The sequence below is a fragment of the Calypte anna genome, chromosome 9 (genome assembly GCF_003957555.1).
Source record: "Calypte anna isolate BGI_N300 chromosome 9, bCalAnn1_v1.p, whole genome shotgun sequence".
NCBI classification, from domain to species: Eukaryota; Metazoa; Chordata; class Aves; order Apodiformes; family Trochilidae; genus Calypte; species Calypte anna.
In genome coordinates, this window is record NC_044255.1 from 13,596,942 (window position 1) to 13,613,257 (window position 16,316).

Below are 16,316 nucleotides of genomic sequence, written 5' to 3' on the forward strand. Positions count from 1 at the left end.
GAAAGTCCCTAAGGGCTAATACTTTGTGGATTTACCACCTTATACCCCTTTCTGTGATGAGCACTCTCCACACCAAGCAGCCCTGGTGGCTGGCCCAGTGCTGGATCCACATTGATCAGGGTGTGGTAGCTTCACAGTTTGTGAAGAACCCAAGGAGACTTTATGACAAGATCTCATTCTTTAGAAAGTTTTTGTGAAGTTGTGCTGTTGCTTAGCCCCTACAGGCAGGGGACCAGTTCTTGTCCCAGTGGGCTAATGCCTTCCTCATGGAAGAATCTGGGTAAAATGATCTCATGAAGACCTGCCTGGAATGCTGGAATTTATTCTGACTTCATCAGTCTATGGTTTGCATGTCTATCAGAGGTGTGTATGTGATAGTGTGCAGCACACTTGTACTAAATTTTTTTCTGGACTTAATGTTTTTGAAAGAACCTCTGAAGACAACATGGTCTCTTATGGGAGGACATATTTCATTTTGGATCTACAACATGAGATAGTGTATTCTAGATGAACACTTTCAAAGGTTTGCAGTAAATGCAATATTTTATTATTATTATTCTCAAAGTATAAGGAACACTTAAAATACAAGAGCAGAAATTAATACAAATGAATTGGGAAACTAACTAACTATATTTATGCATTTTCAGATTAATTTTGATCAAATGCAGCATTCACCATACAGCCATACTCTTGCTTAAGTCTTCGTTCCTTTTGTTCATCTCTGGACCATTTCAAAGTTGATTCTCTTGATATCACAGATGTATCCACCTTTCTCTTTCTCCTGCACAATGGAAAAAACAGAACAACCCAGCCATTTTTAATTTCTAATCTTAGCTGTAATGAAAGGTCAAATAACAGTGCAAGCAGGAGTGATATCACATTTTGGAGAAGCCAGATTTTTTGTGATAATGGTGCATATGCTCTGTCTAAAGGAAATTACATATGTTTGTTTCTGTAGAAAAAGCCAAGTTTTCCCTCATGTTCATCAAATGATGTCCTGAATATTGTGGTTCCTTTCTGGTCCTGCAGTTATGTGACTAATGGGAGTTTAGAGGTTTACAGGTCCTAAAAGGGGTGTATGCATCTTGACTCTGGAGCATATATCAAAGCTTGCAAAAGCCTTACCTGTACAGGTACACTATAGTGGAGATGAGAATGACAATAACTGCCACGCTTGCCACAACTCCAATAATGATGGGAATTGTATGGTCCTCAGAATCTTCTGTGGCAGGGTCTTCAGCTGAATAAGAAATAAGATCCCTGTCAGTGAAAGCCAACCATACTGCTTACAGCGAGCAGAAAAATTTTCCAAGCCCTTGTCTATCTGCTTGGTTTACACAGATAGATTCTCTGATGAATGTGGCTTTCTGAAGCAGTGTCAGACTCAGGTCCTGTATGCTTTGCAGAACCTTGCTATCATGCCTTCTAGCACCTCCCCACTGGCGATTGTGGCTCCTTCTCTCTGCTTGGCTGGCCACAGTCTTTCACCAACTGGTTTATTAATATACAACATGGAAATGATGAGTAAGCTCAGTCTTCTCCATAATGACACCCATTTTTGAAAATGATGTGTGTAGTGCAGACAGTGAAATCCTCAATAGTTTTATTACCTATCCTTTCATCCTCGCATTTTGATCCTGTGTACAGTTCTGGACATTCACAGAAGAAGTGGAGAGATGTGCTGTTGCTAATTTCAGAGCAAACACCATCATTCTTACAAGGATCTGGCATACATGGTCCACCTAGCACAAAGGAAAGAGAAACAATTCAGACTCTCAGATGATCCAAACCTGAGAAGTATGCTTGCTTAGATTACACTGACTCATAATTCTGGACATCCTCTGTATTTTAAGGCACATTACTTGTACTCTACAACAGAAATAAGTGAAAGGAACACTTCCAGCAGCGAAATATCATGGCAAGATCACAGCAATTAACTCTAACCCAGTGGTGTTCTCTAACCAGCAAGTCAAGACTTCTTAGCATTAAAGACAGCATGATAGTGATTGACTCACTCTTGTAGCAGCCCCAACTGTAGTTGGAAATGCCGCAGATTTCATCAGATGTACACCCTATGTTAATGCAGGAGACAGTGGAGCTTTCTGTGCACTGGCATCTCTGAGAGCAGTCATCAGTGGTGAAGGTTTCTCCAATCTGAAAGACAGCAGATAAACATTAAAAACAATAAAAATCAGCCAGAATAACTATGAATGAAGTACTGGGGCACCATGCTACTTCTTTTGATGCCTTTCTGATGAATAACAACAGGGCAGTTGTTTGGGTTTTTTTAAACAGTTTTTACAAAAAAGAAAGCAAGCAGCTTACTAACGCAGCTCCTTAAAATGCAAGGATGGCCCAAGAAGGAAGGCAAGAAAAGAGATTGGGGTATGAGATCCTAGCCCCAGATGGGGGACTTGTGCAACCAACAGTGTCTACCTGTTGCTGGAGGTAAGAGAGAGTGGCAGATGTGTCACATCATGCTTCCAAGGCAATATAGAAATGCTGTGTGACATTTTTCTGCCAAGTGCCACCTCTTCATATTAAGTGTCTCACGGTCCTCCCATAAAACAATTTTTACTGTCTTAGGCCTTTTCTGTACTCATGTTAAAACAGATTATGGAACTCTTTTATCCTGCAGCAACAATAGAAGATTCTCAGAAGTCAACCTTGCTTAGCGCTCTCTTCATGTTGTAGCCAACTCTACAGACTCCCAGCCTTGGCCATAACACTCCTCAGAGAAAGGGACCACAGTGACTGGCAGAATTTTTCTGTAAGTGGTCTGTTGGAAACTTTAGGGTCCCGTATTTAGAGTAATAGATGTGAAAAATTAACGTGGAAGTCAGTCTTTCTCCAAGTCTTTCTCTTCTCTTCCTGCCTTCAGTGTTCTGGCAGGAAGGGTTTCAGAGGCAGACCAAGTGATCTGCTCTCTCTTCTCCAGAAACCAGAATTTGGTTTTAATTTAAAACAACTTTTTTCCTAATGCAAAATTACAGGCTGAGGAAATGAGGAGATTGTCAAAATAATTAGCAGAAGAAAATATTGTTTGGTGCCTCAGGAGCTGGATGACCCTCCCCCAGAGAAACTGTACCTCGTAATATTTGTCAAGGTATGTGCAGCCACATTGTTTGTAGGGCACACAGTCAGAACCACTGAGAACATAGCCAGGGAGACATTCACAGCCTTCAACACAAGGTGATTCACACTCAGAAGGGCTGGTCAAGTCACTGCAGGATGGTGGGCATGCAGACATACATGAGCTGTACTTGCTTTTGTCAGGACATGATATACCTGTAAAAATAAGGAGAGTTTGGCTCTATCAGACTGTTAGAACTTACACAGTGCTCTTGTCCATAGGATTTTACCATTTTGCAGGAGGTGATATGGTGCACATAAAACACAGATATGTGTATACATATATAATAATACTGAATCTGTAAGTAAAGCACTCCACAGTCAGGAAAGGCATCAACAAAGTTATTTGTGTGCTGTGCTTTCCTTCTGGTGTTCACTGATCTCAAATAACTTCTCACACTTTCAGGGTAGCCACACCTGCAAGCAGTGGAGCTGTTTCACAACTCTGGGAACTGTGTTTCACCAGTAATACAAATCCTTTAACTGTGGGTGATGCAGAGGAAATAGCATTTGATAAATCTCCTATCTTAAAAAAACGACAACAAAACAAACCACAACAACAAACCCTAAGAAAAAAGGGTTTGTAATTACTGTAAGTTTTATTTCAGAATTTTTTAGTCAGAAAGACTTGGAGTTTTCATCCAAATATTTCTTATCTTAAAATTTTCACAGGCAAAAAATATAGTTAGTGTATTTTTAAAATTTTAAAGGAGATTGAATTGAAATGCTTTTCATTCAGATTTATCACTTGTGATGGTCTCAGAAATTTTAACTTTTTTGCCAGGTTGGGAATGGGAACATTTTTTTCTCTCGCAAAACTTCTGATGACAGGGCAGCTGACAGCTCTGCTTTCCTAAGTAGCTTTCTAAGCTGGGGTCTAAATGCAAAAGTCAGCATGGGATTCAGAAGGGAGGCCAGAAGAGCAAGTGTGCATGCTAGACTATGAACAATGACTGTGAATCAACATTCTTTTACTCTCTGAGAAGCTTTGGTAGCCAGAGCAGTGTCTAGTAAAGGCCTCAAAACTCAAAATCTGAGAGTACCTGAGGTATAACCCATACTTTCTTGTTCTTCCTGTGCTTACCACAAGCTGTTTGTTGCCTCCAGCCTTCCATACTGACTCCTTGCTGCTGACAAGCCAGCACATATTCCTCCAGGCTGCGACATAAGGTAGCATCCTCGTCTCCTGCCACACACATATCAAACAGGCAGCTCCTGTGTGCAAGATGAGAAAGCATTAATTTCCAATACTTTTGTTATTGTTTATTTTCAGCTGCTTTTTTGCCTGACTCTTGAGTTACTTCTATTTTCCTGTACCTGTCTAACAGGAAAACAGAAGAATAAAAAAAATGTGGCCACATGATTGGGCAGATCAGGTCATTTGTTGTGCAGTTGCTGTTAATATGCAAGGTATTAATATATTAACAGTCGATAAACAGGTACCTGAGTCCTTGTCACAATAAGCTGTTCTTTGGTGTCTGATTTTTTGGGGCTGTCATATCTAAACATTGCTTACAGAGCACTTTTTAGTGCTGTTAAGTGATAGCTGAATTACACACTTCTTTCACTCCATGAGTGCCTTCCCCACGTCCAAATTCCTTGAATATTGACAAAGAATTCTGTTTTACCCAGTGTTTGTTTGGCAGTGCTATCTTCTCAGCTTTGCTCATCATCTGACTGTTACCTGAACACTTGGAAGGTAGAAAAGGCTGCCCATCCCCATGCTAGAGTGAGGAGAAGACTAGGCTTATGTTAAGAATTAGGATATATACACTGAAGTCAGTGGTCCAGTTTGTTTGACTTAAGATACCTTCACATTCTTTTCACAGCTAGGAGAGAGACTGAGGTGGGCATTCACTCATTTTTAAACATTAGGTGCAACTATTTGACTAAAGAAAACTGGAAGTCACTTAGTAAATTTGTGGCTGATGATAGATGAATGATGAATATGGGGATGAATCAACAAGTTTCATGCAGTTCAAAATTAGGTTTGTAGGAATTTATGTATGTAGGAGGCCAGAACAGCCTTGAAACACAGCAGGGAGAACTTTCCTGAAGATGGTGGTCTAGTTACTCTTCACTAATGTGTTTTTTTCACTTTTCCATGAGAAATTCAAGAACTGTCAATGACAGCTTCATCTTTTGTGGCTATAGCACAAAGGCTGGATTTTATGCAGCTAGAATTGCTAAATGGAAACTAATAGAGCCAGGTATCAAGTTCTCACTGAATGTGGAAGGGAGATCATCACACTTACTTAAAAATAAATAAGAGGATTTAAATGTATAAATAATGGAATCACAGGGTCCAGTTCTCCAAAGACACTTACTATCCTCAATTCCTATTAATACCTTAGAGACCAAAGATGCAAAGTCCTTTTCAGAAACTTGCACCAAAATGATTTTGCAGATGGGGAGGGCAACTGTCTGCAGTAGTCACTTACGTGAAATAGAAATCTGGTGTGACAATAGAATGACACTTTACAAAAGGACCATTTGAGTCAGTCAGGATTTTACATTTAGAAGTTACGTTTTTGCTACCCAGCTGATCTTCATCACAGCCTTGGAAGAGCCCTGGATCTGGTTCCTCCTCAGACTCATCTTCTGAATTGACATCTCGCCTGGAAATTAAGTTATCATGAAACCATCAGTTCTCTGTATGTCTTGCAGTTATGGTACTACATTCTGCACAACACCACAAGAATACTTTTGTCTTGTGGTGTAAGTCTGAACTTACTTCTCACTCATAATCTATTCTAAATGCAAAGGAGATAGATAAAGCAAACGGAAGAGGTACTATAACACTTTCTATCATCTCAGAGATTTATGGGTATTTAAATCAAAATAGATAGCTGTAATTATAACTTTGGAAATTATGCATGACACAAGCTTTATCTAGTGCTTCCATCACCCAATCTCTTCAGCAAAACTCAAACACAAGTCAGAATGATGCAGGTGGAATAGGCCACTATTGCTTGGACATACACTCTCTGAATGACCAGCTGCATGTCTGAAGTGCCAGTGTTCTGCAGGCATAGCTTCCAGAGCCCCTTTGCAGAATGATAGAATCATTAAGGTTGGAAAAGCCCTTCAAGGTCATCGAGTCCTCAACACTAACCTGCATACTGCTCCTACAAGTCTGGCAGACAAGTTTTTGCAGCTAATACAATTCTATTTACTTGCTGAAAAAGGTCTGTGTTAGTGGCTAAGCAACCCCCAAAGGTCTTTCAAAGCAAATTTAGAAAGGAAAAAGAAGGAAAAGGAAAAGGTTTAGGAAACTTCTTATGTGTATCAATAATGGACTAGTTAGCACAGAATTTGCCTGACCACAAATATTCTCATTTATAGTCAAAAGAATGTTCTTATTTTTTGTGTACTGTCAGGAAACACTGTAGCCATGAAAGTCAGGAAATCACATTCTTCCAGAAATTTTTCTGAGAGGAACTGTGAATTCATCTGGGTGGATTTCGAGGCTGCCATTTTCTTACAGAGGGGGGTTGGTGCTGTACCAGGATTTGCCCTCCCTCAAGCCCATCCCCCACATGATCTATTTATCTTTCCCAGGAAGCATGAGCTTGGCAAAGTTCTTATCCATCCCTGTGCTCTAGCAGTTGTAATGGCTGTGGCTCCAAAGAGGGTTACTTGGACTGGAGTAAAGCAGAGATAGTTCAGCCCTCTCTTGACTGGACAGAAAGGCACCAATAGTTCATCTTTGTGATGAGCAGGAAAAATTCCTACATACAGACCAAGGGAAGAATAAAGACTAGAAATAAGACAGTGTAGTTACTACTGGATATTGACTATGGCTTAATTCACTCACTTCCAGTAGTTGTGTGTGCCATGGATATTAAGTAGAAAATTAGGTACCTGAACTGAGTGGTTCTTCTTTTCAGAGGAACTTTCCAGCTCTCACCAAATGTATTCACGTGCTTCACCCAAACACCATTTGGCTTTGTGAAGTCATTTCTGTATCTCCCATCAAAGTTGCCACACAAGCCTTCTACTCTGTTTCTGTAGGTGTTGGCCAGCTTTATATCTAGGGAAGTTCAGAAGAAAGAAAATAAACCATCACGCAGAAATCTTTGCTTTTATGTGTATGGAAGAGGTAGCAGTGTCAAGTACCCATTTCATGATTCAGATTGGAGCTGGTCATGTGACATAGGCCTCATACCTAGGATATGGACACAGCCCTGAACATACATGTTCACAGGACTGTTTCTGTGCTGGGCAACATTAATCATGAAATAAGTATCTTGCAGCCAAAAAGGTATGACAGAACATGACGTTGCCACCTGAGTGCTCTTAGTGCATACTGCTTTGCAACAAAGTTAATGCACCGCCCACTTTTTGTCATTTATTTACAGTCCACTTGCTCATTGAGAAATAGAATTCCTATAAAATAAACCTTCTCTTTCTGCAGATGGAATTCTAGGTTTTGAGCTGATGGTTTTGAACTGATGGTTTTGTGTATATATGGCCTGGTGCTTTCAGAAATAAGATGGCTATATTCTGTTGTAAATCAGGATTAAATATGCTTTGAACAGAGAAGGTTATGTGCATTTAACTTACATGAGTGAGTTTTGTATATGTGATAAAAGAGTCCTGCTGAGAAGCACTGAAGACTGGGATTATCAGGAATAAGCTTGAGAGAAAGCATGTAGGAGGATGCACTCACAGCTTTAGAGTTTGCAGACCTCAGTCCTATGACTGGGCTAAGCTGGCAAAGAGACAGATTCAGACTTAACCTCATCATCCTGATCAGCAATTTTAAGTGATTTGCTTTTATTTTTACCAATTGGGCCTTATATAACATGAAAAAAAGCAGAACAGTCTGACTCTGCGTCTCATTCCTCCTAAATTTAGATAAAGCCGTGACAGTTTAATGTTGTTTTTTTTTTTTTCTGGTTCCTGGGAAATACTTTCTGTTTTAATTTTCTGGAAGTTCATATGACAAAGAACCGTAGGCTCGAAGAGTGCAAGTTTCTCATTTTGCCTTGGGTTTAGACCTCCTTTGGGATGACAACATTTTTGAGATGGTGCATAAAAATTCCTGTACAGTGTTTTAGTATCACTTACCTGCATTTTGATTGCCATCAAAGCTCAAGTATAAACCAAAATCTGTCTCCAAGTAAATTCTTGTTGTTCTCTGATATATACGAATACCTTCATGGGGATAAACAGGGGGTCTCACCCTCACACCATCCAACTAAAAGGAAAATAATAAATCAAAATTCATAATACTTAGGCCAAATGAAAATCTGACTTCAGTACAGGTCAGGCTACAAATGAACAATTCTCTGGTTATATGATAAATATATCAGATAATTTAACCAAGTAAAAAACTCAGTATTCAATTTTTTTTTTTTTTTAAGTTAAATAAATCATGCACCAAGGACAGTGATCTGTACACCATATTTTCATATTATCCTAGGAGATTTCTATTACTGAGCTATGTATACTCATGCACCAATAAAGAGGAAGCAAATGAAGTCTTCCTAGCAGAATTCACACTTTTCTCTACCAATCATGAGAATTTGTATGGCATTATTGTAAATTTTGGGATAATCTGGGGGTTTATTCCTAAATCTCTATTTCTTCATTTGTTTTAAATAGAATTATACCCGTGGTAGCTATAGAGAAAAAAGACTCAACAGAGATGAAAAATAAATTTGTAGTTGCCCCATAGCACTGCTGTAATTTATATATTAATTATATAAAATTATATATATTAATTATAGTCAGCTTTAACTATATTATTATTCGTAGCAATAGTCATAGTAGTATTTAACTTTATTAATTTAACTGAATTATTTAATATTTCACCATGTTGTAGTATTCAGAGTGGACATTTATTACTTAAAGGTGTTTCAGTCCAAGGGAAACCCTTTCTCAATGCTCTGCAGTCAGTGAGAGACTTACCATCAGCTGCTTGTTCTCCTTGAATCGCACTGTGTGGTTGTAAACATTGATGAGAATCTCTTTCAGGTAAGTAATGCGGCGACTTCGACGAAAGGGAAAGTTCACTCCTTCAATGCTGAACTGTGTCAGCATATCAGGTAGACCAGGGATGGTCTGAGCCAGAATATAAGTGTATTTCCCTTGAAAGTGGTGCACCAGACCATCAAAGGTGACGTAGTGTGGATCGCCCATGACCCGGCATTTCCCAAAACCTAAAGGGGAAGAGCTTCATTACTCTCCAGTGTAAATGTGCATGTGCCAGATCTCAAGCAAGGATCATTTTAACCTAAGCTAGATAACACTGATTGCTGCTAGCATGCAGGTCTCCTAAAGTAAAGATGGGTGCTCAGGCATCACTTCAGTGAATGGGCACTCGAATGGAGAGAGACAGAGAAACGCATTCCTCCACTGAGAACAAGTGTGAGCTAACCAACCTGAAGCAGAACGTCAGCATTTATTGGCTTTGTAGGGACTAAGCTGTGTTCATTGGTCCTCTGCAGAAGAATGACTCCACAACAGAGTATTGCTTGAGTAGGCTCTTAAAGGTGTTGGTTTCATAATCCTTAGTGCAACCCTACAAAACTACTGGAACATGAAAAGCAGTGTCATGTTGGCTGGCTCACTGCTGTCACACTTATTTATTTTGAGGTTACTGAACTGATCATTTGGTTCACAAGATCTAACTGTCAGATGCAGCAACTCTTGTCTAAGTATTCTTGATTCTTGAGTGCAGGGCAAGCCACTATCCTAGGAACACAGCTCTCCTTAAGACTGCTGGATAGTCTCTGCCGTGGTATTTTGCCAAAATGGAGCAGAGGGAAACTGGATTTGCATTATGCTCTTTTAATGATCATTGGTACAGTTGTACTTATGCCATATTTCCTCAGAATTGAAGTGTAGAGTCACTAGGCAACAAGCTGTCTCCTAAACAATCTGATTCACCCAGAGAATATGGGATTAGCTTTGCTTCGCCAAAATAGCTATTGGATGAAAAGCACTGAGGTTCTCTGATTGGCCTGTCATGTATCTGTTCAGATTTGCTCTGTCCTGTTTTGCTTTTTTTTTTTCTGTTCTCAAATCAACATGCCATGGAAAAAACAGGATCATTGCCAAAGGAGTCACAGAAATATCTGAGTTTTGGTTTTGATAGATATGGTACAAATCCTTTTTTAATTTAAACTAGTCAGACCAAACTGTCAAATTTCTAGATACAAGGAAACCTTCAAACTTTTCTTTCACTTTCCTTTACAAATTCTCGGTCTTGTATTGGAACTTTCTGTTCTGAGAACTGGTGCCTTTTTATGTTCAATAATGTTTCAGCTATAGCACTGTTGGAGCTGACTTCTTCCCTTGTGAAAAAGACTGTTAAGTGCCATGGAAGACAGAATAGACATCCATATCCTTTCTCCTTCTCCATCCCTCATGGAACACTGAGTGGAGACTTCCCATGCATACCTGTTGGATTGCACTTGTATTTTCCATTTTTGTTCCCACAGATTTCTCTAGCATCACAGCCGTAGCTCTTACATTCAATGATGCCATTCTTCTGGCACTGGCATCTTTTGGTGCAGTGTGGAGTTATCCAGGTCTCCCCAGCCTGGACACAAGCCATGTTAACAATATGATTATTAAGGTGCTCATCTTTGCAATGCAATGTAAGTTCAACAGCAAGGGATGGAATGGCTGGCTTGGAGAACTTGTCTAGTTGGCAATTCCACAACTGCTTGGTCTAGGTGTAGTATCAAGAAGAGCCTGGGAGAGGGGATCCCAGCACATTTATCTCATTGTCTTCAATATGAGAATTTGAACACAAAGCAGGACTAGGACAGACTGCTTTATTAACTCTGATTGATTTACTAGTTCGAAAGATGCTTCAATTTCAGCTTCAGGTGCCAAGTACCAAGCTCACCCACCCCCTAGTACCTTGAAGCTTTTACTAATAAGTCAAAAGGTATTGAAGAGGTAGACCCTGAATATTTTTCTCCCTCTCTCATTTAGATGGACAAGGGACCAACTTTCTACAAATTCTGCAGTCAGAAATTTGCTCCACAGACAAGCTACTTACACTGTAGTAATTGTTGTCATCATCCCTGCAGCCACAATTGCTCAGAGGTACACACTTGCCATTACTGAGCACGTAACTATCATTACACTCACAGCCCTCTGTGCACTCGTTTGTATTCTCACAAAGGGAAGAGGCAAAAATGTCGTTGCATGTTGATGGGCATCTGGAGACACAGTGTGTGTAATGGCTGTAGGGTGGACAGGGCAGCGCTGTGTGGGTGAAGAGAACAGAAGCATGGTTATTAAATATGATTAGAAAGTGCACTGCAAACACATGTGCCTGCCTGAAAGCTACAACTTGGCCTATAAAATGGTAGTACAGAATCGCCTTTTAATAGCTGCTTTTGGTCATCAACCAATGTTAATATTTTATTTAAAAAACAACAAAACCAAATCAGAGAAACCTCTTTGAAGCTGCTGATTCAGTTCTATTACAGGTATACCTGAGCTGTTGCCACCTGGCACTATATCACTCAGATTTAGTATTCCAGCTCAGCTGCAAATGCCTCTTTGCTAAAAATTCGGATTTTTAGGGCAAATTCCGTAGATTATTCAGCCCTCTAGTGATGCAAAACAGGTGTATATCTAGTTTAGCCACGGAGAACAACAGATGTGCATTGCCAGTCTGAAGATTCATCAAGCTCTATACCCTCTTTTTGGCAGTGACTAGAGATGCATAAGGGCAGTTTATGGAAAAGGGTAGCAGGACAAAGGGTTTGTTGGTCCAGTATTTTCCTTCATATATGGCAAGGGGGCAGTTAGGAATTTCTGATGGACCTATTCAATGTTCCTCTGTCTTGTTTTTGAACGGGTTAGTTCTTTTGTCCTCTGCAACATTATGCAACAATTAATTTTACATTTTTTCACAACTAAGTTGTGAAAAAACAAAACAAAACCCAACAAGAACAACAATAACAAAACAAACCACAAAACCAATAAGAAGAAACCCACTATGTAATCTTGACTCAGTTTTACATAATTTGTAGCTGTGTTGAATGGGTGGACTGAAGCAGATAGACTGGAAATTTGTCTGAGAACATGGCCCTTAATAAGCCACTGGCCAAAATGGAAGTTTTCATTCAAAATACAGCAACTGGCATAGAACCCTGTGTCTTAACACCACATCCCACTTTGTTTTACTCTTCTTATTATATTAATTCTCCTTTGTAGGCTTGTTACAATACCTCATGTCACTCATTTGGCTGCTAAAGGCATTTTAACTCCACTTGACTATTCATTAATTGTCTAGTCCTGAGTTACCACTGGCTTTAGCTCAATCATAAAACCATAATAATAGAATTGCATTTTGTGAGAGTTTGGGTTTAATTTTCTTTTACCTAACTTGTTCACCTAATACTACCAATTTGTTTCCATGCTACCAGGCATCTGAGTTTCAGTTTATTCTCTTGCTTGTGCACTTACGGCAGAAGGTGCTATTCCTCCATTTAATGGTGACTCCATAACTCCTGCAGGTGTCCACATAGACTTGAATTATGTCACAGAGAGCAGATTTCATGCCATCATACTGGCACATGTCGTAGATGCAGCTCTGAATGAAGTCTTCAGGCTTGACTAGATTATGACATGCTTTGAATTTTTCTGATTTTAGGACATTGCACTGGCTTTCAATGCCTGGTTTATTCTCATCAGTGCAAGGAGGAACATCATCTTCTCTTAAGTCTGGTAAACAACTGCATGAAAACATACATACAACTGCATTTAAGTTTCAAAGTGTATATAAGAATGAGACTGAAAATCAACAGTTGTTTCTACTGAAAGATATTAAATAATTCAAGGGGCTACAAGCTTCTCTCTGTGGGTGAAGAAGCAGGCAGAAATAGACCTGCCTGGCAATCACCATGCTGTGTCTGACCCTCGCTACACTCACTGAACTTGACTCTGTCCAGAGGATTGGCTTATCAGCTTGACCTTGGACCTGTCCTACCACTGCCATCTTGTATAGTGATGTGGACTCCTTGGTTGACCCCAGCTTCCACCCTTGAACCCTTGGTAGTGTGTGATGGGGCCTTGCTAGTTAGGCCACTGTTCTGTTGGCTGTATTATCACACTTGGCTCCCTGTCCCTTGGAGACTGGCTGTCCCTCACCATTCCCCAGCACCAGGGTCCTGCTCTAGGTGTTTTCAGTGTAAAATAAAAACTGTGCCACACTGTGGACTGCTTCAAAGCCTAGTTCCCCAAGTGTGTATGTAGAGCTACAGAATGGTGGTGATTTTCTTCTGGCCTGTGTGCTGGTTTCCTGTGGTGGTGGCTTATTTATTTATTTGAGTTTCAATTGAAGAAAAGTCTCATATATACTGCTTATATGGAGTTGGACTATTTGTGGGTGTTGGCCTAGATTGCCTTTAAAAGATCCTGGAGGCATTCTATGACTGTTATTATCTGATTATATGTAACAGAGTAGCAAACAGTGAAAACAATTGAAAGGAGAGTGTTTCACAGAAGGTATTAAGTTAGGTTTACCCTGCTTCACTGTCTTCCTCCACTTTCCAGCTATTTCCAAACTCTGTGACACTGGTGATTGTACCATTGGGCAAGGACAGGTCATCTTCACGAATATCATTGAAGTTGCCACACATGCCATGTACCTGCAAATGAAGAAGAACAATATTCTAAGCACAATCTGTTCTTCAGATCCTCTAATAACCTCATATTCATCATCTATGAAATTATGTGACCAAATCACCACCATCAGCCAATCTTTTACCAGACATTGCAGACATACTCACTAGTGTCTGGCTGCACCCATGGAGAAATAAAATATAAACTGCCGTTAATCTGTGGTTCCCTAATGCTTCAAGGAATTTAATTCTATCAGCTGCATGTATTTTTCTAGTCAGGCCATTTTGTCTAACTACCCCCTTGGAACACAAGGAAGTTGTTGTGAAGAGAAAGTACATAAAAGGCGAAAATGGGATGTTACAATACATCTACAAAGAAAGATGCATAGCAAAGCATAGGACTAAAAGAATTTAATAAACGAAAGAAATTAAAAGTAAATTCACAAGGCAGCCATTTTGAAACAGTGTCAGATGTTTACATATTATATCTTACCTTTGAGAAATAGGATTGTGGGAGGGTGATTTCCAGGTGGTGATCACCATCGTATTTTACTATCACACCAAAGTCAGTTTCCAGTACTATAAATCTGCCAACATTTCCAATGGACACTCCTTGCAATCGTTTCTCCACTGGAGTATAAACTCTCTCATTGTTCAGCTGAAGAGATGTAATTTGTCAGTATGGACATTCTTCCTTTCTCTTTTCTGCTCACATCTATATTCCTTGAAGTGCTGAAGTTTTCTCTGTGACACTTTTAGTTCCTTTACATTTCCACCATTGCATATTCCAACTATGGATTACAGGAGTCACCCTTTTAGCTGAGGAGGGCTGAACAGGACTCAGAGCCTGTGCCTTTAATGGGAATCTGGTAGTGAGCAAGCTCTTACCCACCCCTGGGGTGGATTACCTGCTGCCTATACTGTTATAGATCCCTATACTATTCCAGATGGATTAAGTGTGACTTGCCTCTCCTTTGCTCTTTTTAGCTAACTATAGGTGACTGGGTTGACAACTGAAGTGGGGATCCTCATTATTTAGATCGGTCAACAGTTCTCCAGTGAGGAGGCTCTGGGCTCCATCTCATAGATACTGCCAATAGAACAGTAAACCCAAACCAGGAGCTTTGAGAACTAGAGAGAATTTCTGTTTCCCCATGATTAGCTATTGGAGGTGCCCACAACTATTAAGCATACCTGTACATATTCCTTAAGAAACATAATGATCCTTTTTCCTACAGCTCCTCTGGGGAGCTGATTTTAAGATACTTCTTGCCAAAAAAATGTACACAACCACCTACCAGGATTCCTTGGCTTTTCTGAAGGGTGATTCGTACACCGTGCACATCTATGTAGACTTCTTTCAGGTATGTGGCCCCTCTTAGTCCTCTGTCTTCATTCTTGCCAAGGATGGTTATAGGAATGACATTGTTCGTGTTTACAACCTCAACCAAGGTGTAGGTGCAGGTACCCACAAAAGTGTACATCATTCCATCAAAAGTGAAATAATGGGGATCTCCTACCACTTGACATGTTGCTTGGCCTGAAGGGAAAAAAAATATCTAAAAACTTTGAACTGGGTTTCACTGTGGATCTTTTCATTATTGTTTTGTGGGCAAACCTTCACAGAGGTACCTCAGGTTCATTTCAATTGCATTTATTTGGGTATAAGAAATTTCCAGAAAGTGTCTCCTAAATTTAATTTACAAATTATGTTCCAATTGGCAACCTGGTAGCAATTGAACCTCTTCATACATTTCTGTATGATGTTGTAGCTATGATTTATGGTAGTTGAGAGAAATACAGAGCTTTTCAGTAGAAAAGCTATCTAAATTAGCTATTATTATTAGCTATTCACTATTTTAGCTATCTAAAAATACATTATTATATGTCTAAATATAGGTGTAAATATAAAAACAAATTTCTATCTATATACATGGATACTTAATGCACTTGCCATCACCCAGATTCTCAGAAACGCAGTTCTTAGTTGTTCCTAAGTTCAGAGATTTCAGCACTAGTGATATGGGACTTGAATTTGTATTATAAAGACAAAAGGAACCCAAGTGACCATGCAAGCTTTTGAGAAGCATCAACTTTTTGCAGATATTCCCTATAACAGAAGGGGATCTGTGCTTGCAAGACAGATCATGTCTGTTCATCTCATAGCACTGACAGCAGTCAGGTATGAAAAGATAATTGTAATGAAGCTAGAAGGAGAAGAAGGATCTAGTAACTGAATTGTTTGCCTTTTCCAGGCAGTATTTACCATTGGAGTGACAGCCCAGCACACCATCCCTAATACTGCATTCCTCTCGGACTCCACACTCCCAGGATGTGCATTCAGTGGCGTTATTAGCCTTGCAAGTGCAGCGTTCAGTGCAGGGGTAACTGGGGAACCAGCTTTCATTCAGCTGAGTGGAAAAAAAAATGTATATACTATAAGATAAATTGGAAAGTAATACTGTAAGGGTCGATCAAATTATTAGTATTTGAATGTGCCTGGTAGATGATAATTTGGGGGATCTTAGCTCACAGATCAAGATGACTGGCAAAGTGAGTCTATTTTGTAATTATTAATCGTGTTAA